The sequence below is a fragment of the Pelecanus crispus genome, chromosome 2 (genome assembly GCF_030463565.1).
Source record: "Pelecanus crispus isolate bPelCri1 chromosome 2, bPelCri1.pri, whole genome shotgun sequence".
In the NCBI taxonomy this organism is placed as follows: domain Eukaryota; kingdom Metazoa; phylum Chordata; class Aves; order Pelecaniformes; family Pelecanidae; genus Pelecanus; species Pelecanus crispus.
Window position 1 is genome coordinate 145,615,241 of NC_134644.1, and position 26,965 is coordinate 145,642,205.

Sequence of the window (26,965 nt, forward strand, 5' to 3'; positions counted from 1 at the left end):
TTTCCTGCGCGCCCTGACTGCGTGAACTGACGTGCAAACTGACGCGCCACGCCCTCCTGACGCGCCACGCCGTGTTTGCCCGTCCTGGTCGCCGCGCTCCTTGGGGGCTGCTTTTATAGGTGGGGGGGGTTTGCCCGCCGTCACTCCTGGCCCCGCCCACGCCACGTCAGAGCTGCCGCACGTCAGCAGCTCGCCCTTTCCCGCTCTTTCCCGCTCTGGGAGGGGGGCTGGGCTGCCCGCTCCTGCTCTTCGCGCTTTGTTTTTGCCGCCTCAGCAAGGGTGCCCCGGCACGAGTGTCCGCTCCGGAGCCCTTCGCCTCGGTGACTGCGATCTTGTAGCTTACGTGGTATTTTGGGATGAAGTACTCTTGTTCTTGTCTCATTGGAGCTGCTGTTTCACAGCATTTAAATCTTTTGGCCAGAGAAAATGAAGTTCTTTAACCCACTTCTGTTCAGTTGACCTTGGGCCAGCAATAAGAGTCCAGTGTCTTGAGAGTGGCTCTCATGTTTGTGAGTTTCCTCTTCCTCATCTGCTCCTTTCATCTGGCCTTTCTAGCTAGTCCTAGATTAACATCTTTGGTGTCTCACTGATGGTGCAACATCAATATTGTTGATGTGTGTTTCAAGTCTATTGAATGAAGAATTGGAAGGTGAACTCTAGCCATTTGCATGTAGGATAGGGAATGGGCTGGCAGTCTGCACCATTCGGCAAGGAGCTGTGGCAGTTACCACTGCTAACTTCTTATGACTTTCCACGCTTGCAGTGTGTGTAGTGCACACTGGATTGTACAACACGCTTTCCTGACCTCTTAGTGTTCTCTCTGCTAGCAATAATTAGCCTTGTTCCTTTGGGTTGAGTGATACAGGTCCTTGCACAAATATGCTGTCTTTGGTTGTGGCAAAAGATTTGTTAGCCTGGGGCTTCTTAAATAGTACTGAAGCATGTGGTGAAGACAGAGCTGGAACTTTCTATCATTACAACTTCCACTAAGTGTGAGCCACAATCAGCAGTGCACTCTGGGGGAATGGCTTAATGGCTTGCTCTCCTGCCTGAAGTAACAAAGAAACTCTGAATGCTGAGGATTGGGCAGTTGGTCTGTGTTAGTTTTGGTTGACTCCAATTTAAAAGAAAAAAAAAAAAAAAGTAAAGTTCTTTTTCCCCCAGGTCTTTTTGAGATCTGTCAGCTTCAGTGATGTTCTCCATTACACCAATGTATCTTTAAGTCCTATCACAGAAGTGTAGCAGATACAGAGAACACAGCATCATAACTGTTTTCAATTTTTAATCTGGAAGAGCAATCAGAATGTATTATATATTTAGCAGTTATCATCCCAGCTGATATCCTTGAGCTAACAGAAATGTATTGGAGGGAGATGGTTATAAGATGGAATGAATTCCTTTTATGGAAATTTATTATTTAAAATATAATCTAGTGTTTACAGTTACAGGACTTTGTAGCAGCCAGACAGTCAATCTCTTTTCTTTCAGGAAGCCATTCAATAAATTACAGCACTCAGGGGACTGTTACTTATTTTCTTACAAAAGAAAATACAGATCAGCAGTGATGATTTTGTCAAAGATCAGACAGAAGAAATATATGTATATATATTTGGAAGCAGAAGCTTTCATTCTTGCTGATGCACTGAAAACTCTTTTTGAAATATGTTCTGAATGACCCATTAAATCATTGTTGTATATTCTGTGTAGTTTAGCTTACAAGTGAACTAAAGATGAATAAGTCAATAAGTTTATACACATATATTAACTACAGGGTATTAAGGAATAAAGAAAGATGTACATGCATGCTAATGACTTGTTTATTGCTCGATGGACAATCCTCTTAGATGAAGTGGTAGAAAAAAAAGTAGTCAACAGTTCCCTTTTCTTCTAGTTTTCTCTGAGGAATACAAATTATCTTAAAGAAAATGCTCAAACATTGCAAAAAAACCCCAACCTACTTAATCAAACCAAATTCAATGTTTTGGACTCCAGAGAATAAAGATAGCATAAAGACAATGCTTTAATGAAGTTTCTCAGACTGGGGAATAGAGAGCAACTTATTGGACATGGAAGTAAGAATGGAGACGACCTGTCATGTATTTTGCAAGAGCTGAAGAGGGGCTTCCATGTTACATGGAAAAAGTTTAAACAAATTTTCAAAAGGGTTTGGTTGGTTGTCCCCCCCTGCCATTTAAAGAAAAAAAAAATTACCCCAAAGAACACTGCAATTCAGTTAAACCCACCAGAATTTGCTAAGAAATAAAGATATAGCAAATTTAATGTACTTGAAAGCAGAGAAAGAATGAATTTTGGAAACTGGCTTTATGACTTAAGTTGCTGCTTGTATTTTGCCAGTTTTTGAAACTTTTGACCCATTTTCTCATAAAGCAGTACCAAAGACACCAGTAAAACAATCTCATAAGCACTGCATCTTTATAAAGCAGCATTCCCTGGAGTAGGACATTAAAAGCTGGTTAATATTCATTACTGTAACTTATGGGCATTAGTTGAGAGGGATGTTAACAGAATTAAGTTTTATTCAGCTAAAGGTTTTTGTACTGGTTTTAAAACTTGATTTAAGTTTTCTTTGTTAGCTAGAAAATTTTGTTTTGGCAGAGTGTGAGTCTGTGCAGAGCTGTAGAAATTGCTTCCTTTAAAGGAGAATCCAAATTGATAGCTGTTTAATCAAAATGAAATAGAGGTGGTCAAAAGATCTCCTGATCATAATGGTGTTTCCCAAATGTTGGAAGGTTAAGTTATACTTTCAGGAAAATGTATGCTTCCCATAGCATAAAGTCTGTGCTGTTAGAAGCTTTGTCTTGATACTTGTTTAAAAATGACGGCTACTACAGTGTGGAAAACTGTTTGGGTGGTTATCTTGGTTTAAGTGGACTTGGACATAAGTGCAAGCTGAATGGAAATAAGCCATTCTAAATTTAAATATGAATCTGTATAGGAATTTAAGTTAAACAACTGCTACTTTTGTGAATAGTATTTAGAAACTTCTATGTCTTCTCCCTTTTGGTTCCCACATGCAACCATTTGAGCCATTTTCCTATTGTGATCCCTGACATTACTTTTTTTATTTTAAATGCAGCTGACGCTTATACTTGTGGGTAAGCTATGATGATGTTACATGACAGGCAGCGAAAATCTTTAGATCTATAAACTGCATTGCAGATCTCTAGTCATATTGATACTGCTCTATTCCTCAAGTACACAGCATCACACTTGCTGCAATCATGTAGGCAAAATCCTGGTACTGGAAGGCCATACAGCTAAATAGAGGCCCATGAATTAAATGCTTGTTCTTTCTGACAGCATCTGGAGAATTATCCTCATCTCATACACAAGTGTCACAGCTTGCTTTTCTCCCATGTAAATCTTGTCTTAGCAGAGGTTTTTATGTGGTGTCGTTATACAAACCTAATACATTTGCTGCCCATTTCCACAGCCATGTATGGGTGCATCAAGGAGTATGCATATTTCCCAGTACACACCATTTATGCTGTGGTATATGTAAAAGGAGGCTCTTTATTTACTGCCCATTATGGGCCCCAGTCAGATATAAGTGGTCCATTGGGCTTAGCTTGAGACAACTTCTACCCCAGAATTTGTAGAGTATAAAGCTACAAAACAGATCTGCTCTACTTAGCAGATTGTGGATTTTGCATGTGGAGAAAACACTCATGACTTTAATTGTATAATTAAACTTCACAGAAAGAGCCCTTCACAAGAGTGAGAAACAAACATTTCTGACACCCAGACTCTCACTGCTGCTAGCAGCTTATTTGTTTGCCTATTAGTGATGCCTTCCAAATGTTGATGCTTGTATTCACTGATTTATCCTTGTTTACCCACTCTCCCACCTTTCACATATCAAATATTTCACTTTCTAGTGAAAAGGACATGAAACAATTGCAAAACAGAAGTAAGATCATTGCCAAGCAGTTTGTTTTATGTGTTTATTTTGTGAATGGCATGTATGGTTACCGTGTAGAGGTTTACTGCTGATTCTCTGGCTTCCTCCTTGCTATTCTTTCTGCTCTGATTTTTTTCCTGCAACTAGTGGCCACATGTCTTTCAGATTGATAATTATCTGTCCATGCCACTTGGAGCAAACTGCTGTGAGAAGAAAGGAAGTGCAATATGCCTTTGTACGCTCAGGAGTTGCCTGCGCACTGTTTTGACAGATGCAATAACCGTATCCTGAGGAATGTCTCTTGACTTTCTGTGTGACCCTAGTTGCAACCATTTGCAGTTGTCTCTAGCCTCACAACTTCCAAGGCACACTGTGACTGACTGTTGTGTTTAACCTGAGGTGTTTTGGAAGGGGAATTGCAAATCATGCTTCACAAACCTGACTACAGTCAGTCAGAGGAAGAAATAAAAGGCCACTTTTGAAATCTGGGATCCTTTCATGTGGGCAAGGAGAAGGAATACCAAAATTTACTTCAGTCTGATTTTTGTAGCTGAAAAACTGGACATGAGCTGGCAATGTGTGCTTGCAGCCCAGAAAGCCAACCGTATCCTGGGCTGCATCAAAAGAAGTGTGGCCAGCAGATCGAGGGAGGTTTCTGCCCCTCTACAGTGAGACCCCACCTGAAGTACTGCATCCAGCTCTGGAGTCCTCAGTACAGGGGAGACATGGACTTCTTGGAGCAGGTCAAGAGGAGAGCTACAAAAATGATCAGAGGGCTGGAACATTTCTCATATGAGGAAAGGTTGAGAGAATTGTGGGGTTTTAACCTGGAGAAGAGGGGAATGCTCTGGGGAAACATTATTGTGGCCTTTCAGTACTCAAAGGAGGCTTATAAGAAAGATGGGGACAGACTTTTTAGTAGGGCTTGTTGTGATAGGACAAGGGGTAGTAGTTTTAAACTAAAACAGGGTAGATTTAGACTAGATATAAGGAAGAAATTTTTTACAATGAGGGTGATGAAATACTGGAAAGGGTTTCCCACAGAAGTGGTAGATGCCCCATCCCTGGCAACACTCAGGGTCAGGTTAGACGGGGCTCTGAGCAACCTGATCTAGTGGAAGATGCCCCTTTAAATGTTCCTTCCAACCCAAACTATTCTATGATTCTAACTGAATTGCTCTCACCCAGTCTCTCAGAATCAAAATGCTGTTTTTCATCTAGTCACCCTCTTTAAAAAGTTTGTGTTGATCAGTTGTGGAACAGTAGCACTACCATGTGATATAGACCAAACCATTTTTCTAAGAATTAATTGCAATTCTTTATTATTCAAAGTTTTGCTTAACATGAACAAATCATATGTATTCAGCCAGTTTTGCAATGTGTTCACACAAAATTCCTTTTTCTGAACAATGTGCCAGTTTTAAAAATAGTCTGTCTGTGAACAACTCACAAACAGAAGGATAATCTGAATTTAATGAATATATTATTTGCAAGAAATACTTAGGGCCACTGACTCACTTGTTTGAATGTTATTATTGATTATTATTTTATTCAACTGCTGTCTTCTTCAATGCCTTTGATTACAGTCATGAAATAAAGATTTTCAAAGCTGTTTAACTTAGTCACACAGATTACATTAATTTTAATGTTTTGAGTATCTCAGAACTCCTTGATGTTACAGGTAGAAGCAAAACTGGCAGTCTATAGCAAGGGAATCTCATTTGAATGCAATTGTACTGGATAGTTCAGTATATGGCACTGTCAGAACTTTTCTGTACGACAGTAACACATTGCAAAGCAATTATGACTCTATACTAACACTGGCAAAACTCCTAGTTTCTATTGAAAAAGAGCATTGTTTTCTGCTATACTTTAAATAGAATTTTTGGATTATTTGGTAATTTGGGAACAATTAGAAAACTAAGGGCTAAGAAAGAATAGGGTATGGTACAACCAAAATAAATGTTGACATGGCAGCTATACCACTATATTTATATCAGTTACTACTGGCAGATATTTTATTTTATTAAGAATTACAAAGTGCTGATGAGGAGACTATATTGAAGGCTAAATTAAATTCTGACATGGTTCTAACATCAATAGAAGATAATTGCCCTATCATCAATGATTTTGTGTCAGGATCTAATTAAACTGATAGCTTAAAAATAGGGATGTCTCTTCTTGGGGCTTCTATAACTTCTATTCATCCTGTTGCAATATTTTTTTTCCCATGTAGTTATTTCATTTTTCATATATGTGCAAATAGCTTCCTCTGGTGTATCTATATCAAGTGAAACACAAATTGTATTGGCACCACTGGGCTTAATTAATCTTCTTTTTTCTCTTTTAAAGAAGATAAAGAGCAGTAATATAGGAAATAAACATTGTGGGAGCAGATTTATTTCCCAAGTGAAAGAAAATAGACTAGCTATCTCTAAGGGAGGAGTCAGTTTTGTCTGTGGTCTGTAAAACCTGCAAGCAAGGTAATGGTCATGGACAAAATAAAAACAAAGGAGAGGAGGAATAATAGAAAAGCCAGGCTGAGTATATAAATACCTAATTACACTTCTTTTCTTCTGGCTAGTCAGTGTCTCTTTTTATATTCATCTTCACGTTAACACAGGATGTAGAACTGACAGTTATGCCAAGCCAGTAAAAAAAACAGAAAAGAGGAAAACAGTAGATAAGCTTGCAGCATGTTGGGTTTTTCGATCATGGGGAGGTTTACACGGCACCGGGCCTGCTGGTGGCTGATGGAGATCAGCTGTCTCCAAAGGGGAAAAGGATTCTCGCCCATGAGTTGGCGGGACTCATTGAGAGGGCTTTAAACTAGGTTTGAAGGGGGAAGGGGATATAAATGGGCTCGCTAGTGAGGAGCCCAGGGGCAGCATGGCAACATTGGGGGTGAAATCGATAGCCCAGCTCAAGTGCATCTACACCAATGCACGTAGCATGGGCAACAAACAGGAGGAGCTGGAAGCCCTTGTGCAGCAGGATGGCTATGACATAGTCGCCATCACAGAAACGTGGTGGGACGACTATCATGACTGGAGTGCTGCACTGGAGGGCTATAAGCTCTTCAGAAGGGATAGGCAGGGAAGGAGAGGTGGTGGGGTGGCTCTGTATGTTAGGGAGTGTTTTGACTGTATAGAGCTTGACAGTGGTGGTGACAAGGTCGAGTGCTTATGGGTAAGGATGAGGGGGAAGGCCAGCAAGGCGGATGTCCTGTTGGGAGTCTGCTATAGACCACCCAACCAGGATGTAGAGGTAGATGAAGCATTCTATAAGCAGCTGGCAGAAGTCTCGCAATTGCTAACCCTTGTTCTTGTGGGCAACTTCAACTTGCCAGACATCTGCTGGAAATACAACACAGCAGAGGCAGCAGTCTCAAAAGTTCCTAGAGTGTGTGGAGGATAACTTTCTGACGCATCTGGTAAGTGAGCCTACCAGGGAAAGTGCCTCGCTTGACCTGCTGCTTACTAACAGAGAAGGGCTTGTGGGAGATGTCGTGGTCGGAGGCCGTCTTGGGCTTAGCGACCACAATACAAGAGAGAGTTCTTGATTCTGGGCGATGCCAAGCGGAGGGGCAGCAAAACTGTTACCATGGACTTCTGGAGGGCAGACTTTGGCCTCTTCAGGACCCTGGTTGGGAAAGTGCCTTGGGAGGCAGTCCTGAAAGGCAAAGGGATCCAGGAAGGCTGGGCCTTCTTCAAGAAGGAAGTCTTAAGGGCGCAGGAGCAGGCTGTCCCCGTGTGCCGTAAGAACAACCGGTGGGGAAAATGACCAGCCTGGCTGAATAGGGAGCTTTTGTGTGGACTCAAGGAAAAAAGGAGAGTCTACTGCCTTTGGAAGAAGGGGCAGGCAACTCAGGAGGAGTAGAAGGACCTTGTTAGACCATGCAGGGAGGAAATTAGGAAAGCAAAAGCCCAGCAAGAACTCAATCTGGTCACTGTTGTAAAAGGTTATAAAAAATGTTTTTACAAGTACATTAGCAATAAAAGGAGAGCCAAGGAGGATCTCCATCCCTTGCTGGATGCGGGGGGGAACATTGTCATCGAGGACAAGGAAAAGGCTGAGGTACTTAACACCTTTTTTGTCTCTGTGTTTAACAGCCAGACCAGTCATCCCCAGGGTACTCAGGCCCCTGAGCTAGAGGATAGGGAAGGGGGCCAGAATGGAGCCCTCATAGTCCAGGAGGAAGCAGTTAATGACCTGCTATGCCACCTGGATGCTCACAAGTCTATGGGGCCAGATGGGATCCACCCAAGAGTACTGAGGGAGCTGGCAGAGGAGCTTGCCAAGCCACTCTCCATCATCTATCAGCAGTCCTGGTTAACAGGGGAGGTCCCTGATGACTGGAGGCTTGCCAATGTGACACCCATCTACAAGAAGGGCTGGAAGGAGGACCCAGGGAACTACAGGCCTGTCAGCCTGACCTCGGTGCCAGGAAAGATTATGGAGCCGTTCATATTGAGCGAACTCAACAGGCAAGTGCAGGTCAACCAGGGGATCAGGCCCAGGCAGCATGGGTTCATGAAAGGCAGGTCCTGCTTGACCAACCTGATCTCCTTCTATGACCTGGTGACCCGCCTGGTAGATGATGAAAAGGCTGTGGATGTCATTTACCTGGACTTTAGCAAAACTTTTGACACCGTCTCCCATAATATTCTCCTTGGGAAGCTGGCAGCTCATGGCTTGGATGGGCGTAGTCTTCGCTGGGTAAAAAACTGGTTGGGTGGCCGAGCCCAGAGGGTTGTGGTAAATGGAGTTAAGTCCAGTTGGCAGCCAGTCACAAGCGGTGTTCCCCAGGGCTCTGCTTTGGGGCCAGCCTTGTTTAATATCTTTATCGATGATCTGGATGAGGGGATTGAGTGCCCCCTCAGTAAGTTTGCAGATGACACCAAGTTGGGTGGGAGTGTGGATCTGCTGGAGGGTAGGATGGCCCTGCAGAGGGACCTGGACAGGCTGGATCGATGGGCCGAGGCCAACTGTATGAGGTTCAACAAGGCCAAGTGCCGGGTCCTGCACTTCGGTCACAACAACCCCATGCAACGCTACAGGCTTGGGGAGGAGTGGCTGGAAAGATGCCTGGCCGAAAAGGACCTGCGGGTGTTAGTAGATAGCCGGCTGAACATGAGCCAGCAGTGTGCCCAGGTGGCCAAGAAGGCCAACAGCATCCTGGCTTGTATCAGGAATAGTGTGGCCAGCAGGAGCAGGGAGGTGATTGTCCCCCTGTACTCGGCGCTGGTGAGGCCACACCTGGAATACTGTGTCCAGTTTTGGGCCCCTCAATACAAGAAAGACATTGAGGTGCTGGAGCGTGTTCAGAGGCGGGCAACGAAGCTGGTGAAGGGTCTGGAGAACAAGTCTTATGAGGAGCGGCTGAGGGAACTGGGGTTGTTTAGCCTGGAGAAGAGGAGGCTGAGGGGAGACCTTATTGCTCTCTACAACTGCCTGAAAGGAGGTTGTAGTGAGGTGGGTGTTGGTCTCTTCTCCCATGTAGTTAGCGATAGGATGAGAGGAAATGGGCTCAAGCTGTGCCAGGGGAGGTTTAGGTTGGATATTAGGAAAAATTTCTTCACGGAAAGGGTAGTCAAGAATTGGAAGAGGGTGCCCAGAGAGGTGGTGGAGTCCCCATCCCTGGAAGTGTTCAAAAAATGGGTAGATGTGGCACTTTGGGACATGGTTTAGTCTAGTCTACCCTTGATTGGTTTAGTGTGGATTTGGTAGTGTAGGTTAATGGTTGGACTGGATGATCTTAAAGGCCTTTTCCAACCTAAATGATTCTATGATTCTATGATTCAATGTTCACTTCAGGGTTTGAATGAGAATCCAGCACTTTGGGGTCATAGTGTCTTGCTTTTTTGGCATTCTGCTAGATGGAACTTTAACATTTTGATCTATTCTAAACTATTACAGAAAGGAGCTTCTCTGTAAACTTGTATTTGATCATTTTAGAACATTTTCTTTTAACTTTTTAAATTTAATCAGGAGTCTACATTTTTTAATAACTTCGTTCTGTCTGTTGCTCTAATTTGCTGTTTCCTATGGGCAAGTGAAAAAAACATGGTTTTAATTTCCGTCTTTTTAAAATTAAGATTTAATGAAGCACATATTGTTAATCCTGTAAAACTATAAATGATGGTGTTTTATTAGCTCATAAGGTAATGCTCAATTTTTTAAATTTTTTATAGCTAAGTATGTATTTTTATATATTTTGAAGGTTATACGGTGGCTTAAAAGAGGAAGTGAATGGTTTTTTTAAACAAAAAGGAAACATTTAGGAATTATATATTTTGTATGTAGGAGAGTGGTAAAATGTGCTGATGATACTTGAAAAGAATCAAATTCACATATCATTATATCATCTAATAGATTCTAATGGCAGCCAGAAATACACTTGTGGGTTAACCCCAGTAGGGAATCAAGCCTCACCCAGCTGCTTGCTCACACCCTTCCAGCAGCATGTGGGTGTGAATCGGAAGGGTGAAAGTGTGAAAACTCATAGGTTGAGAAAAAAACAGTTTAATAGGTAAAGCAAAAGATGTGTGTACAAGCAAAGCAAAATAACGAATTCATTCACTACTTCCCATCGGCAGGCAGGTGTTCAAACATTTCCAGGAAAGCAAGGCTCCATCACATGTAGCTTTTAATTGGGAAGACAAACACTATAACTCCAAATGTCCCCCCGCTTCCTTCTTCTTCCCTGTAGCTTTTTATTGCTGAGCATGATGTCATATGGTGTGTGTGGGATATCACTTCGGTCAGTTGGGGTCAGCTGACCCGTCCCAACTTCTTGTGCACCCACAGCCTGCTTGCTGGTGGGGTGGTCTGAGAAGCAGAAAAGGCCTTGACGCTGTGCAAGCACTGCTTAGCAGTAACTAAAACATCAGTGTGTTATCAACACTGTTTTTGTTGCAAATCCAAAACGTAGCTCCATACTAGCTACTATGAAGAAAACTAACTCTATCCCAGACAAAACCAGTATGTATCATTCTCTTCACAGTTCTGGGAGTCTGAGAAAGAGGTAGACCACTGGAACCATGCTCTGCCCTCCCTGAGACAGAAACAGGAACAGTCACCAGAAAAAAAACAAGATCAAGGGAATCCTGTATCCTCCCCCCTCACCGGGCTGAAGGCAGCAGCTTAAAGGAAAGGAGTGAACGGAGACAAGTCCATGCTCGGGGCAGCAGGTGAACCCCCTCCTTGTCTACCTCACCTTCCCAGGTGCCTCTGTATGACAGGTACGAGGCTCTGGATGTGGAATGCCAGTCAATGGATGATGTGGGTGATGGTCCATCTACACCAGAGGTATCCCCAGGGTCAGAAAGGCCCTGTATCACGACTACCTCCACACAGAAGAAAAGACAGGTTATAGTTGTATGTGACTCCCTTCTGAGGGGAAGAGGGTCCAATATGTTGGACAAACCCTCCTCTTAGGGAAGTTTGCTGCCTCTCTGGGGCCCAGGTTAGGGACATCACTAGGAAACTTCCTAGCCTGGTACAGCCCTCAGGCTGTTACCCATTATTGCTCTTCCATGTGGGTGGTGATGAAGCCACAACACATAGTCCAAGGGTGAGATTTCAGGGTCTTGGGATGGCTGGTAAGGGAATCTGGAGCACAGGTCATTTTTTCCTGTCTCCTTCTAGTTGTGGGCAGCGACATTGGAAGGAACAGATGGGCCTGTTGTCACCGCCATGATTCTGGGTTTTTTGATAATGGGGTGGCCTACATGGCACCAGGCTTGCTGGCATCAGATGGGATTCACCTTTCTCAAAGAGGGAAGTGGGTCTTTGCTCATGAGCTAGCAGGGGTCATTGATAGAGCTTTATACTAGGCTTGAAGGGGGAGGAGGATAGGATCAGGCTTGCCCATGACAATCTGTGGGATGACACACCAAGGTTAGAGGGACAGGGTGCTAGCAAGGGCCCTCAGCCTGTTGCTCTGAGACATGCTGGGAACACCGTAGTACACTTGAAATCTTATGGAGATGAGCCGGGGCTCCTGAAGTAAGAGGAGCCAGCAGGGAAACACCAGTGAAATACCTCAAAGGAATTAAGGAGTGTTCCTCTAAGAAGGTAACATGGCCAACAGCCCAGCTGAAGTGTCTCAGATCACTTCCCTGTCCTCCATGTGCCTCAGCATATTTACTACACAGTGTCAATAGGGGGGGAAAAAAAAAAAAAAGAATTGTAGTCATGTAAAATTAAAACAGATGTATCATTTTGTTCCAGTGATCTGAGGAGAATACTAATGAGGCAACCTCTGAATAAGAATCATTAATAAAAATCTTTTTATAAGGTAGCTGATTTAATTTGCCTATACAACTTGGCTAGTAAACGCACTATTAACACTTTAAATTCAAATTGTTCAACAAAATTTTTAAGCCCATACATGAGCTGCATGGAATTCTAAGGGAAAAGCCTTGCCTGTAAACTGCTTCTGGAATAGAAAATTTGAAAGTAGCTTTGGGAAAAAGTTGCACAGTTTTGTTCCACTGTTGCTCTCACTGAAGAGAGAGTTTTTGCCAATGTTCCAAATTGCTAGTTAGTTAAAGAAACTAGAATTCTTGCAAAAATGAAGGCAACATTTTTAAGTATACAGTTCCTGCTTTCACTAATGTTATTTTCATTTTTCTTAGTATTATAATTGCTTATAAAATTTACTTACAGAGGATCTTTAGTGGCCTAAAGTGCATACAGCTGTATTTTAGGTGCATGGGGTACATGTTTATAAAACTGTTTCTAATCTTTTAGGGCACCAAAACCATCTGGTCAACTAGTAGATGAAAAATATGACATAGGTACTTTAAGAATATCGGAGGTGTTCAAAAGCTGAATTTACATCTCTTAGGAAAAGGGCCATATTGACTTCTTAATAAAAATACTCTAGAAACTGTAAGTTTTATGATCAAAATTAACTTTTACTATTGATAATGAAGGGAGAAAAAGAATTTTACATGGATTTAAGGGAAAATGCCAAATGAAAGAAAAATATACTAGTAAAATATGGATCATGACCTGTAATCTTCAGTGATCAGCCACAACTCTTTCTTTTTGACAGTCCTTCCTCTTGCTCCTGTTGTGTCTTTAGGCTGCAAATTCTTTAGAAAGAGGAATCTTGGGTTTGCATCTATCAGGGAAGTACCTACAACTATTTCCATCACTGTATTTAATAAAGAGGAAAAGGCGATACTTTGATTGCATTGCAAGTATTTTTTTATTATCCTAAGTGGTTACTACCTTTAGAAAATGCATTTATGTTACTAGAGAAACTGAAATTTTAGGAAAGATTTTTTCTTTTTTTTTTTAAGAGTTACCATTATTGTATTTCTCTGTGCTGAGGAGCTGATCCATTAATCACTACTGTTAGTGCATTATCTATTTCTTATAGTAGTAATTCTACTGACCCAAATAAAATTAAGCACCTTGAGTATATTGTTCTTGTACTGGAAACTTAGAGTGAGCCTGTTCTTTTATGTGGATGTTTACTTCTCTAATTGCAGTTGGCCCAATTTTTTCTAGTCTGTGCAGGCATAAGACATTTACTATCCTACTGTAGTATATGCAATATCAGCCACATATCTGATTTAACTGACAATTCTATCACTTTAAGTAGCTGTTATTACTTTCAAAATATTTTTGCTTTAAATAACCAAACTCTTGTTTTCATGCTGTGTTGTACTGTTTAATTTCAAGATTTTAATTAATCTGCCCTCCAGAAATGTCAGACAGTGGTGCTGCCACTGTTGTTTGCCAGTCTGTCTGTGCTGAGCTGTGTGCATGCGTGCTTTTGTAAAGAGGTGGGAATTGTGGGGGAAGGTGTATTGGTGACTGTGTGTGCATTGTCAATGGAACTGGTAATTCGTTATGTTGACTGATGTAATATTTGCAGATTTGACTCAGCAAGTGATAAGGAGAATGAGGTACAAGAGAAACAGTGGTGTTTGCTTTGTTGTAGCTTCAACACTGCTGTCAGAGTCCTGTGGGTCCAAGTGTACAGGATTGTCTAACATCAGAAGTTGGATTTCTTAACTTTTTCACTAAAAAAGAAGTGGTATAACCTCTTGTTCATTTTACAAGTGTTTAAAAAGGTGTTTTGTGTTTGCACAGCTCTGGTAATGCAAGTTACCTTTAGGACACATGAATGATTCTGTTGGAACTAAAAGTAAATGGGGTCAAAGGTGCCCTTTGCACACTTCCCTCCTAACACTTCTGTAACTCTGCTGGAGGTTTCGATCCCCACATTTCTGCTGATACAACTACATATTGCATTGCTTATTCAAATGAGTATGTGAAATGATCTGTGTAGAAAGCAACAAGTATTTACTTAGTTGGGTTTTTTTTAAACAGTTTTTATTTTCTTTAAACTAGATCATTTCACAGATCTGGCCTAGGGAAGGGTTAAACAGTTGTGTCAATGTAACTGGCAGGAGAGGTGTGTGGGAACAAATAGCTGACAGTGGGTGAGAGGTGATAATGATTTAACACAGACCTGCTGCTGAGAAGTCTCTAGTGCAAATCCTTGATGTAACCAGACTGTTATAGTCCAAGGAAGGGAAAATGAAAATTCTTGGAGATTATATCAGTGTTCAATAAGACCAAAATTTCACATTTATAGAAGTTCAGTAGCAAACTACCAACAAGTTCAGTGAGCCTGAAATCCACTGAAGTCAATGGTACAGAGTACTCAACAGATACTTTCTGCCTCTTAGTATCAGATACTACAATATCCCTAATGTGGTGTAAATGTGAGCTGTGTTTAAAGAAACTCCCTCCCTTCTTCCACTCCTGTCCAGTATTTCCCTTGAGTCAGATCCAATGACAGAAATTTAGCCCACCACTAAAAGAATAAACCCAAACCAAACAAAAATTAGTTTTCCATTAGACTGGGTTGCTGAAGTGACTCATCCTGCAGCTGTGGATTAGTAACATCTGATGCAAGGAGTAAAACAGCAAGCTGACGCTGGGGAAGAGACCACCCTGGTCAGTGACAGCTCGCCATTTCTTCAAACATGCTGTCATGTTCTGGAAGAAGCAGTCTCACCCTCCAGCCCACTTCCCTTCCGTCCCATCCGGTCAGCATCAGCATCTGTGTGGCGATGTCGTGGAGCTGAAGAACTGACCTGTGGTATTATTAGCCTGGATCAAGTTTACCAAATAGTGATGCAAACTCATATATTGCCATAAGGGAAAGGACAGTGCAGAGCAGGGTTTAGTGGCCAGGACTAAAATGAGACTGCTTTTCACAACAGGAATGCTTGCTTGAAGTGCGTGCAAAGCTCTGGATTTAGGATATAGCTCTAAGGCATCTTAATCTAATCTAAAACATGTCTTCTCCACTCATGCTGCACCTTCCAGTTCTCTCCTTGACATCTGGGCCAGTATTCTTTTGGTGTGGTTATGGCAACCAAGTTCAGAGAAGTAATCTGGTCAAAACCAAAATCCATTTTAAAAATGACTGGGTTTTGACCATATGGCTTCTCAAATCACCTCATTGATTTATCAGGTGAATAACAATGGAAACAGAAGAAACTCTGATTGTGGTAGCCCTGATTTTAGATCTGTTCAGGCAGCTGGTGAATCTCACCCTTAAAAGTATCTACTGTGGGTTGATGCAGGTAAGAAACAACGTTAATCTGCTGCTTCCCTGACGTCCCAAGTGCGAACAGCTGTATGAAGTTAGTAGTTTCAATGTGGAGAGAAAGAAAGACTTGGCTAGTTCTTTCCCTTTTAGTGTTTCTCTTTTTTAGACACTTGGAATTTTAGCCCCGTATTTCTAACTGGTGATAATAAAACTGGAACAATGTTAATCATCTATCTGCCATTTCCAAGTCTAACACAATGGAAGAAATCAGTAATCAGAATCTGTATCAGTGGAAGAAATAATTTTTCCTCCTGGTATAATTTCTTTAGGCAGCCAAAGATATAGCATAGAAATGGGTTTTCTGATAAAGAAGACGATCAAAAGAATGATTCTATAATAATTGCAACTGTGAAAAGCTATTTGTTTATTACAAAATGAAGGCTTTGTTTTTCTTAATTGTTTGAATTATTTCTGGGTAAATTTGTGTAACTCATTTTGGAGGGGAGATGAACTCATAAATTTGCTATGAAAATAGTCAGTTTGAGCTGTCAGCATACCATGCAGTTATAAATTCTCTTGCCTTTTTAATCTGCTAGAAAGTTTCAGACCCTCTGACAAAAGAGAGGGGGGAAAAAATAAAATTCCTTTTACTCCCACCAATTAAAGACTTTTTGTATGAGGATGATGGATCTGAAGATTGTTATCTTTCTGTAGCATGATGATACAAGGTTTTTTCAAGGAAAAGCCTGCAGAGAATGAGTTCCAGGAGTATCATGAATCAAAAGTTCAGACTCTGGGCCTGGTGGCTGCAGCAAGGAGGATGGGTCATGTGCTGGTTCAGAAATTCTTGGTGGCCAGGGAGGATGGTAATGTGTTGTCTTTGGTGGAATATGTAACTGTGGCTGGTAGATGCTGCTGACAGTCCCAGAGGACCGAGGGAGGCTTCCTCTTAGCCAGCAGATCATCATTTTGCTGTCTGTGGGCTGATGCATTTTATTACCTTTCCTTTTCTCTCTTAATTCTTGAGATTTTTTTCTGTCCTATTTGTACAGAAGGGAGAAATGCATAACAGAGTTTGGTGAGGATGGACCATATGCATCTTGTAGTTTGAAGGCTGAGCTGGTGTTGCGGACTGAATTCAGGTTCAAAGGCAAATTAGGGGTAGGAAAGAGTTCCCTATTTAAGAGAATTCCATTTATCCCTGCAACTCCAAGGCAAGGCTCTTTTAATGATGCTACGGGACACTGAGATGTTTTTTTCCAGCACATGTGCCTTGACATATCCTGCACTGGTCCAGCTGCACGCTGACTGATAGACCTGGGCAATTCTTTCAAACCTGGGGTTAGAGAGTTTGGTTGTTTTTTCAGTGATAAACATAAAAAATAAAAAGTTGTATTTAAAAAATGCTGCTTGAAACACTTCCTTTCATCCAAAATGACATATTTTGTTTTGTCGTTAAAAGAGGGCATTTTAACCTCTATTTTAAATTTCTTTCCTATTTTAAACAAAAATGTCACTTTAAAGCAAAATATGTAAGAAAATGTTTTTATTTGGAATTTGCAGTCACTCAGAAAATTGTGATGGTGAAAACATTATATCTGTATTTAACTTTTTCCACCACTGAAACTGTTACCTACATTAAATCCAAATTAATGTTTAATTTGGGATCTTTGAAGCTCCTTTTGTTTTCAGCAAAATTCAATATTTTCTTCAATACTCTATACTCTCTTTAGATAATTAACGAGGCACACATATATAACTGTAGAAAAGCAGGCTGGTCTCCACCTTGTTTCATTCTTGTTCCAGGAAAAAATGTTTATGTAGGCATGTGTGGGAATGTAGCTGGGAAACTTCTCTCACAGTTTCTTTCCCAAGTGATCTTGCCACAGGTTTCTCTTTATGGAGTGGTGAAAATAGGTTTTGTATGTGAAATCTTTAAAATAACAAAACAAAAACTTTGTTCCATGATTTGATGAATTGATTCACAATCAGCATAATGTGCAACTAAAAATGAATTATGCTGATCAGTCTTATAAGTTTATAGAGTTATCTCACTGAGAGCTCTCATCTTTGTGTTTTATTCTCTTCTGTTATAGTCTAAACCAAACAGATTCTCAGAAGATGAAAAATTTCCAGTGCCTCTTTCGTGCTGTTCTAGTTACAAAAATGAATTGCATACTAATTTTACTGTGGGCTCTTGGACTTTTGCTCAGCAAACTTTGGTATCACATTCCTTAACTCTAGCAATGTGAATAGATCTATTGAAGTTAATGGTAAGGAGTTTTTCAGAGTTCATTGTTGAAATGTCTCTGCTCCTTTACTAATTTCAGCTGAAGCCAGTGAAATTATGCTAAGTGTTTCTGGAAATCCTTCCTTTCAGGGGAATCAAATAGATAGCTTGAGATAATAATGTTTTCAGGAAATTGCACTTATTATTTAAAAAAAAAAAAATCCTCATCTGCAAATTCTACTGAATATGTGGGGCTTTGGCTGCTCTGAACAGAAGGATGAATAACAACTTCAGGGTTTGACCCTGTGTATTTTTTCCTTTGATCTAACAGTATTAATTTATGGTGATACTTATCCTTTTTTCTTTTGACTTCCTTTGGCAAATGAATATATGTGGAGATTTAAAAAATTGCTTCAGTGGAGCTAGCAGAAAGGGAATTACACAAAACTGTTCTTTCTCCAAAACAACAATCCCCTTAAACCAGATAATTATTTTCATGTTTGTGGGTGTCCCCTACAGTAAGACTTTTCTGAACTCCCACAGTTCTAGACTGTCTTGGTTTCTGACCTCCCAAGTGAAAAATCCAGTAGAAATGCAATGTCAAAATATTTGATCTCTCTGAAAAGCCTCTTGTTATAGTTTCAAGTTCCTCAGTGGGAAATCTATTAATTACAAAACAGATAATTAAGACCATGTAAAAGCCACAAAAAATCCCAAACTTTCAAATCACCTCAAAACAGCAACAGAGGCTAGATCTCTTCGTAAATTAGCTAATACTAGTAAAGGATTATATCATAAAATATTCAAGCATATTCTTCATTATTATCTGGAAAGAAAAAAAGAATTCTAAAAATTGTCTCTTGGGTGCTTCCATAACATCAGAAAGAATTCCTTTCTTTTAGTTTTTTGTTTGTCTTTTCTTTTTTTTTTTTCCTAAAATTCTGAAAATACCACTGAAAAGATTCTGGTTCTGTCCTGTGTACACTCTCCTTTCAGCTATTTGTACACATTAGTGAGATCCGCCCTGAGCCTTCTCCTCTCCAGGCTAAACAGTCTCAGATCTCTCAGCATTTCCTTCTATGTGAGATGCTCCAGTGTCTTAATTGTCTTTGTGGCTCTTTGTTGGACTCTCTCCAGTATGTCCATGCCTCTCTCATACTGAGGAGCCCAGAACAGGACCCAGAACTCCAGGTCTGGCCTCACCAGTGCTGAGCAGAGGGGCACCACTCTCCACCTGCTGGCAATCCTTTGCCTGATGCAGCCCAGGACATCACGCGCGTTCTTTGCTACAAGGGCATATTGTTGGCTCATGTTCGACTTGCTGTCCACTAGGATGCCCATGTCCTTTTCTGTCAAGCTGCTTTCCAGCTGGATGGCCCCCAGCATATATTGATGCATGGGGTTGTTCCTCCCCAGGAGCAGGACTTTGCACTTCTCCTTGTTGAACTTAATGAGGTTTCCTATCAGCCCATTTCTCCAGATGTTGAGGTCATCCCGCTTTGCATGGCTAATATAATTTTGCTGCTCCTGTGAAAAGGTATTTCCTCACCTAGTGTAATACAAATGGTGAGATTACTTTTGCTTCTCTTGAAGCCTGTCTCCAAATCAGAGTACACTTGTGCAGTCAGGATCAGGCTCTTAGTCTGTAACCAAGTGTTTCTTTTTCATATGTCAGTTGTGGATATTTAAAGTAAAGTAAAAAGTTTTGTTTTGGGTTGATTTCCTTCTAATTCTAGGATATTTTGTATATTTATGGAAACTATGTATATGTAAAAGTTTGCTAAGGCAAATTCGCATAATTTTGTTATGTCTCATGTCTTTCTGTCTAACACATTCAATCTCATTAAATATCAAACTCCATAAGAACAAGCAATAATGTTTTTAAAGAATCTTTTTCTGGATAGATATTGTGCTGATATCTGAATGAATGTATTCTGGATTACTATAAGGTCACGTGTGTTGGAGCAAAGATAAAACCCTATTTCTGTTTTAAAATGGGATCAGTTTATCAGTGTTACAAGATAACTATTATGAGCCTCATTTATTTTATTTCTGTGGCTCAACTAAATTACCTTACTATTCTTAACATCCTGTCATGATCCAAACTGGGCTGCCCAGGGAGGATCGTGATGGTTCTGTGATTCCCTTGGGCTAAATTAAGGGGAAATGACACCAAACAATTGATTAAGAGCTTTATTGATGATAGAAACAACCTTAACTTGGCAAACCTAATGGTAGGCAACCTGAACTAGGAAAGCATAGCGGTAGGCAAAGTAGGTTCTAAATGAAATACTTATAAGAAGGAAGGAAAAGGGGGGGGAGGCGGGGGGGGGGGGGGGAGAGAGAGAGAGAGAGTTACCACCACCTGGTACTTGGATCCCATGATGATGATGATATCCTCAGGTGGTGGGCACACACCTGGCTTTCTCAGTCATGTCTTTTATAAGCCAGCCTCCACCGTTCAATTGAGTCAAGTCCATCCCCTTGACGACTTGTATAGTTCTTGTTCCAGAAAGTTCTCAATCTTCTGTGCAGGTGTCATTGTGGGGGGTGGTTGTGAGGGGTTTTTTGGGTGGTTGTGAACCCCTTCCTCAACTGAACTCTGTATGACCTCTGGCCATTTATGGTGAGTTTTGAGGCACATTAGAAATATGGAACTGCACATCCTCTGACACTCCCCACGGTCTGTGCCAGATGACTTCCCACTTGTGGTTTGGTCACCATGCAGATCTTAACTTGTTTCACCACAATGTTTGAAGCATCAAACAACTGTCACAATGTTTGAGACATCAACCAACCACTACAATGTTTGAGACATCAACTAACCACTACAATGTTTGAGACATCAACATACATTAACTCTTACAGTCTCTCACACATCCTATTTTAACAACAGTCATTTGGGGAATAGGTGCAGACATTTGCAGAACTAATAAGGGAATTAAATTTTCTGAAGGCTTTGGGAAGATTGTCTATTTCAAAACATTTTATGGAGCAGTTTTTGAAAATGTTCTTTCAATAATTTATTCTGAAGCAAAGTTCTGGTCTTCTAAACTCACCTTTCTAATTGTGATTAAAAAAGGACCAAGTGGGCTCTTTACCTTTTACTTCTAAGATATATTAAATGCTTGTTTATGTCTGAACAGAAATAATGTTATTAGGAATATGTATTATTTACCACTGTTGATGATGTTGAAGTGAAAGTATTTTTAACACTGGAATCTTTAACATGGCTAGAAAAAAATGTACAAACTTTAAACTTGCCAGTGGCCTAAAATTCAACAAACTTCCAAATAATGTAAGGCAAATTAAGTGATGAAAATCTTTTCAGTGGCTACCATCACCTCCATTCTTCTTACTCAGTTATTTTGTTAGTTTTTCCCTGAACCCATTTCTCAGCCACTGTCAGGTGCTTCACTGCCTGTAAAAATCTTGTCTCATACATCCCAACATGGAGAATGACTTTTCAGTACATCAACACTGATAGATTATTTCTCCTCCCATTTCCTTTTTCTTTTTTTTTTCCTTAAATGGATATTATTTTCTAGAAGATTTTGACTTTTGACCAAACTTTTCTGCCTGTGTGATTATATTTCCAAGCTTTTACACCCATGAATCTGTGTGTATAGTCCCCGAGTCATTAATATCCTTTTTTAAAAAAATGTTGTAAAACTTTGCTATTTTTTTCTTACAAAACCCACAAGAAACCACCCCCAAACAAACCCCCCCCAAAAACCCAGACCCAAACCTGTGGAAAAACTGGGGGAGGTAACGTAGCTTGTTTATGAGCAGAGGAAAAGAAGATATTTTACACATTTTAGAGTTGTTATTCTGGATGAGTTTAATAGCTTGAGACACCAGACTGTTCAGTACAGAGTCATTCCAAAGAGCATCATCCAAAAATCGCAGTTGTTCCCACAGCCCAGGCAGTAGTCAGCTGTTCCCACAGGGTGTATTAGCAAAACCTTTCCACACCAGCAAAGACTTTAGATCAAATTACACTTCTCCAAGAGTTATCTGACACCATTGTTGTGAAAAATCTTACATAACTGAGAGTGAATTTACATGTATATGGTTGTCATTTGTGCCTTCAGGAAAAGTACATAAAACCTTAACGTACAAAACCAAAAGCACAGCGAAAAAACAGAACTATCTGAAAGAGGAACACCTTCCTGTGTCTTTCCTCCATCAAAACAGAGGTAAATCTAAACTGAACATGCAAAGATTTGTAGTCTATAGGTGCGGATCCAGAACATCGATTAGTGCAGTTCTCATGAGCGTGTGCTGGAACCAAAAGAACTGAAGGGTGGCTGTGGGGAGGATGAAGGCATTTGGATTATCTGAGAAAAAAGTCCTGGACCCCCCTTTTATATAGAACTCATAGAACACATCTTATATCCTGCGGAACTTTAAAAAAAGCTGTTCCTTATCCAAATAGGACTTCCTAACAAATGCATGGCATGTGACTCAAGTGACTATGATATGCTAATTTCTGCAAGGAGATGAAAGGTAGTCATTTGTCTACTTTTGTAATCTACTTGGACTGCTTAGATCTCTTTCATGCAAAGTCTGTTCCCGGCCCCTACTAATTAGATGTTTCTTAATCAAAGTTCTTTTTCTACAGCACAAGTTAGCTTTGGCATTATCCTTTAGCTCTTAAAACTGTTTTCTATTTGCTGAAGTAAAAACTTACATTTTGCATTCATAAGAATAATAAATATTAACAGCATGAATCATACAAATCTAGCTAATCTTACTGTTTGAAATTATATTAGAGGCTTGATACTGTCATCATGAATAATGTGGCTGGAGCTATGGCTTCAAGATGATAGATGATCTTGCCTGTTAAGTCATTGCCATACAGACTGATCCTAAAAGCAGGTTTAAACAGCAAATGGAATCAAAATGTGATAGCAGTATATTGACATATATCTGTCCTGTTCATATAATTCAGGTTTTCTTTACTAGAGTAACCCTGTGCAACTGAGATGGTTAAGTATGTGGTGGGGAGGAAAAAACATGCTTATGGAGTTTAACAATTTAAGGTATACTTCCCCTCATAATACTAAAATTTTGCACTTCATCATTCCATCGTAATAATTATTCCTACTTGTATTGTTTTGAATTTAATTGGTTAGGTAAATAACTAGTGAGATATTCCATGTCTGCAGTGGGACAAATGAGAGTAGCAACTGACTCAGGTAGCGAAACCCAGGTACCGGGGATTAGCACCATCAAAGCAGTGTCTCTCTTGCTCTTCAAAAGTAGTGTTGATCCCTTCACTGCCTTTTCTGAAAACACCTGTCTGTCTAGCAAACACAAACCGAAGCAACTCATTGACACTTTGGGCAGATACTTGTTAGTAGACCCAACAGACAGCATGATATTTTGCCAGAATACTAATACAAATGCTTATTCATTTCATTTTTATTTCTCTGATGCTATGCTTGCTCTGTTAGGTAGGTTTCTGATTGTGGCAAATTAGATCCTGGTGTACAGGGTACCTTACCACATGAAATTATGGGGAAATCAGTATTTTTGGATGATCTTTTCAATTTAGAAAACTTGCACTGACCTGTGTTGTATCTCACTTTCTTTTGAAGGTTAATATTGGTCTTTCACTTTTTGGGTTACTCCATTACTGTACTAGTTACAAGTTTTCATTAACAACGCTGCTCTATAAATAATTTCATGCTAGTGAAGCATGTTTGAAATCTGTTGTTGGACTTTCTTGTAATTTATTCTCAGCTGAGTAAATTGCATGGAGTAGTTGTTAAATTTATTTATTTATCAGAATTTATACACAAATGAGGTATACTGTTTGTTACTTTATCTAAGGTAAGTCCAAGTAAGTCCATCAAATTGAATGGAACTAAAGTCAAGCTGAAGACTTACTCATTTATCATCACAGTCTTATACAAAATATATATTGCCTCCTGGATGCTTAGCTGATAAGAAAAAAAAGAAAATGTTATAACTATTAAAAGTAAAAATTATAACACATTACTAGAGAAATTCTGGATCATGTCTATATACTCTGCAGAATGCAAGATGAATTTGTCTTTCTTTGTAAATGAGTTTCCATTCTGGTATCACCTGAGTTCTGGGGAAATTTGTGTCACTTCATAATTTGCTATTCCTGATATCACACTGTATTTTTTACAGCTGCTTGTTTTTCATCTTCAGTTAAGTATAACTTAGTGTGGGGAACTGAAATGAAACATGCAGATCTGAGTATTCAACAGACTTTGGGTCTGGATATGTTAGGCTTGAAACAAACCTAAAGCTTTTTGTATTCCATAGTATGTGCAATGGAATGGTGTTGTTTTAAATACCTCTGTTCCAGACAGACTGCTCAAGAATAATCATTTTGGACTATAAGTACTCCTTCGAATATATGAAGCAGTGAAAATAAAAATATGAACCACCATTACTAGAGCAGGAATAACTTCTTGCATTTCCAAAAAAACCCCAAAACAGTAAGTGCGTAAGTTGTGTCCATTTCTGTATTGTGTTGTTCTGAAACTTCATAACTGCAAGAAAAATGTCAGTCTTGCTTACAGTTTCTATTCCAAATGTTTGAGCAGAAGAATCCAACCAGCATGCTTATCTCTCAATTGCAAGCTGCTTTCCTTGCTTTTTCAGGTGCCAAAAATTCCAGCTGCCCAATACCCTACTGTGGAAATCTTAAATTTCCTCTGGCAGCTTTTATGAAAGAGCAATATCATTATAAAAAACTTACAGCAGATCTTAAGTTGAAAGCCTCAATGGCATTGAGGACACTTCACTTCAGTGGCCACAGGCTTGCCTGTAAGTGATTCTCTTTAGGAAAAACAACAACAGAACCCGATGTGGGGTTGTTGGCTTCAGAAATGTTAGAGGAGTCAGAGAATTTACCAAATTTCTCAGCTCTAATAATAACTTAGAGAACACTCGCAAAGACAACGATTCAAAATACGTGTGGAGAGGTGGTTTGTTGCTTGGTTGGTTGGTTTCTGTTATTTCTAGGCTGCTTACATAGGGGATTTCTCTCCAGTGAATGTGCTTATCGGGTTTCTACGCACACAGAACTCCAATTCTGAGTCTCTTATCAGCTATTTGAACTAAATAGAATTTGGTTTTTTTACTGACCCAGCAGAACTCTTTCCATTGTCAAATGTGCAACATCTAAATGTAGAAAGCTCTTTGTGCTACACTGTTCATATGCCTAAACCCCAGCATTTTATTTTATTCTCTGTTACTCTCTGTCTCACTTTGATTCTTATATAACATTTTGAAATGCATGGACTTCGGACATATGATGGCACTGTTGTGCCTAAACTAACTCTGTTCAGTGATTACATGCCCTTTGCCACGTGTGGTTTTGTTGTTCAGAAAAAAACAACCCTAAGAAAACCCCAGAAAGTAGTTTTTATAGTTTTTTAAAGAAAACTTTTCTCAATAGTTCATCTGTTTTCACCCCATCAATGACTTCCAACCTCATTTACTGACCGACTTCTTGATCGCTTTTAATTTTTTAATATTGTCAATCATTTCAGGCACTACTTTTTCTTCTCTGTGTTTTCAAAAGTGTAAGAAGAAGCATTTGATTTTTTTCTTTTTCTTGTTTTGATCATTTACTATCAGCATAACTTATTTCTGGAAACTCATGGAGGCTGATTCCAAAGCCAGTGTTCCTAAATGGGTTTTTAGCAGAACTCTGGGCCTGCAAGTATGTGTGCACAACCCAGTGAGCCTTTTGTAGCCCCTGGGGCCCCATAAAACTTTCAGTCTAGTCACTCAAGAATGATAATAGAGGTGTATCCTGCAGGAAGCCAGATAGAAGGTTTCCTGCCTCCTATACAGGAGCAGTAAAGGGGACACCAAAGGTCAGGGGATCGGGGAAGGTCAAGTGAAGGGAAGCTGTGTACTTTCATTTTCTAGCTAGCTGAAGCTGGCAAAAGTTTGAGTGGATAGTTTTTGCTTCAGAATTCTTGCTTGCAAGTAAAAGCTAGCTTAAAAGAAAAAGTTTGGGGATTTGCAGTTCTCAGAAACTTTTGCTCTGTTCTTTGAGTCAGTTCATATGACTTCTGGTTTGCAGTGTCAACAGCAGTAACAGACACAGATGACTTAGTCTGCAGCACTTTGCTGTTTTTTTCTCTCCAGGAAAACAAGAGGCAAGTATATACAGTGCTCCTTTCCTCTTTAGTAGGCTCATTAATTGCATGCAAAGCTCTTTTTTTTAATATTACTTTTTTACCCATGGAATACCTGTCACCCTCTGGAAGCTTACCCTAGTGTTTTAGGCATCTGTAACTTCCCTATGTTCTTTTTGTCTCTCCTCTACCATGTGTAAAACTGTGGTATATATCTGCCTGGTAGGTTGTTGCTGGAATGTCCAGATCACTGGGGTTAAATTTATATCTGTAACCACTGGAGTGTCATTTTCTGGCCAATAGGTGTTTTATCTGGTATCTAATTGCTAGGCTGGAAGACGACATACACAATTACTCTTATAAAACTATTATGGAATTACAGAATGAGACGGGTATGAGTAACAGCTTCTCAGGAAGTGGTTAAAGTTACAGAATATTACAAACTGAACAAGAGTCAGCAATCTCATGTGATTTTGAAAGATGCCAGACAACGGGGAATGTAAGTAGAAAAATGGCTTATAAGTGAAGTGATCCTTCCACACTTCTGAGCTGAGTTACTGTGTCTGTTTTTGAGTGCTGTGATTGAAGAAAGGAGACTGGCTGTGGGGTATCTAGACAAGTCACAAAAGTGATCATAGAGGTAGGAAACTTGCCTTATGGATATAATACAAACCCTTTGCAGTTGTTTAGAGAAGATTTGCAAAAAAACATAACTAAATGGATTCTGCAAAAAGGAAAAGCTTTAGTCATTTTGCTTTCTGTGATGGATAATAAACCAGAAGTACGGCAGGTACTCCCCTCTTCTCACCCGCATTTTTTGATTGTGCCTATATTCAACCAGCACCGCCTGCTTGGCCCTCCAGTCCTGGTTGCAACCAGGAGTGACAGAAGTAGCTGTAGTTGTGTGATTCTCTGAGAAAATGACCTGAAATTGAGGGAAAATTGCATAACATCATCCTGACAACTGCGCTGAAAATTCTCAGTGAGGAACAAGCACTGATGTTTTTCAGGAACTCTTGAGATGGAGGAAAAACAGTACCCAATGAACAGTCCATTCAAGCAGGAGCTCATGCTGATCACTTTTATCCTGC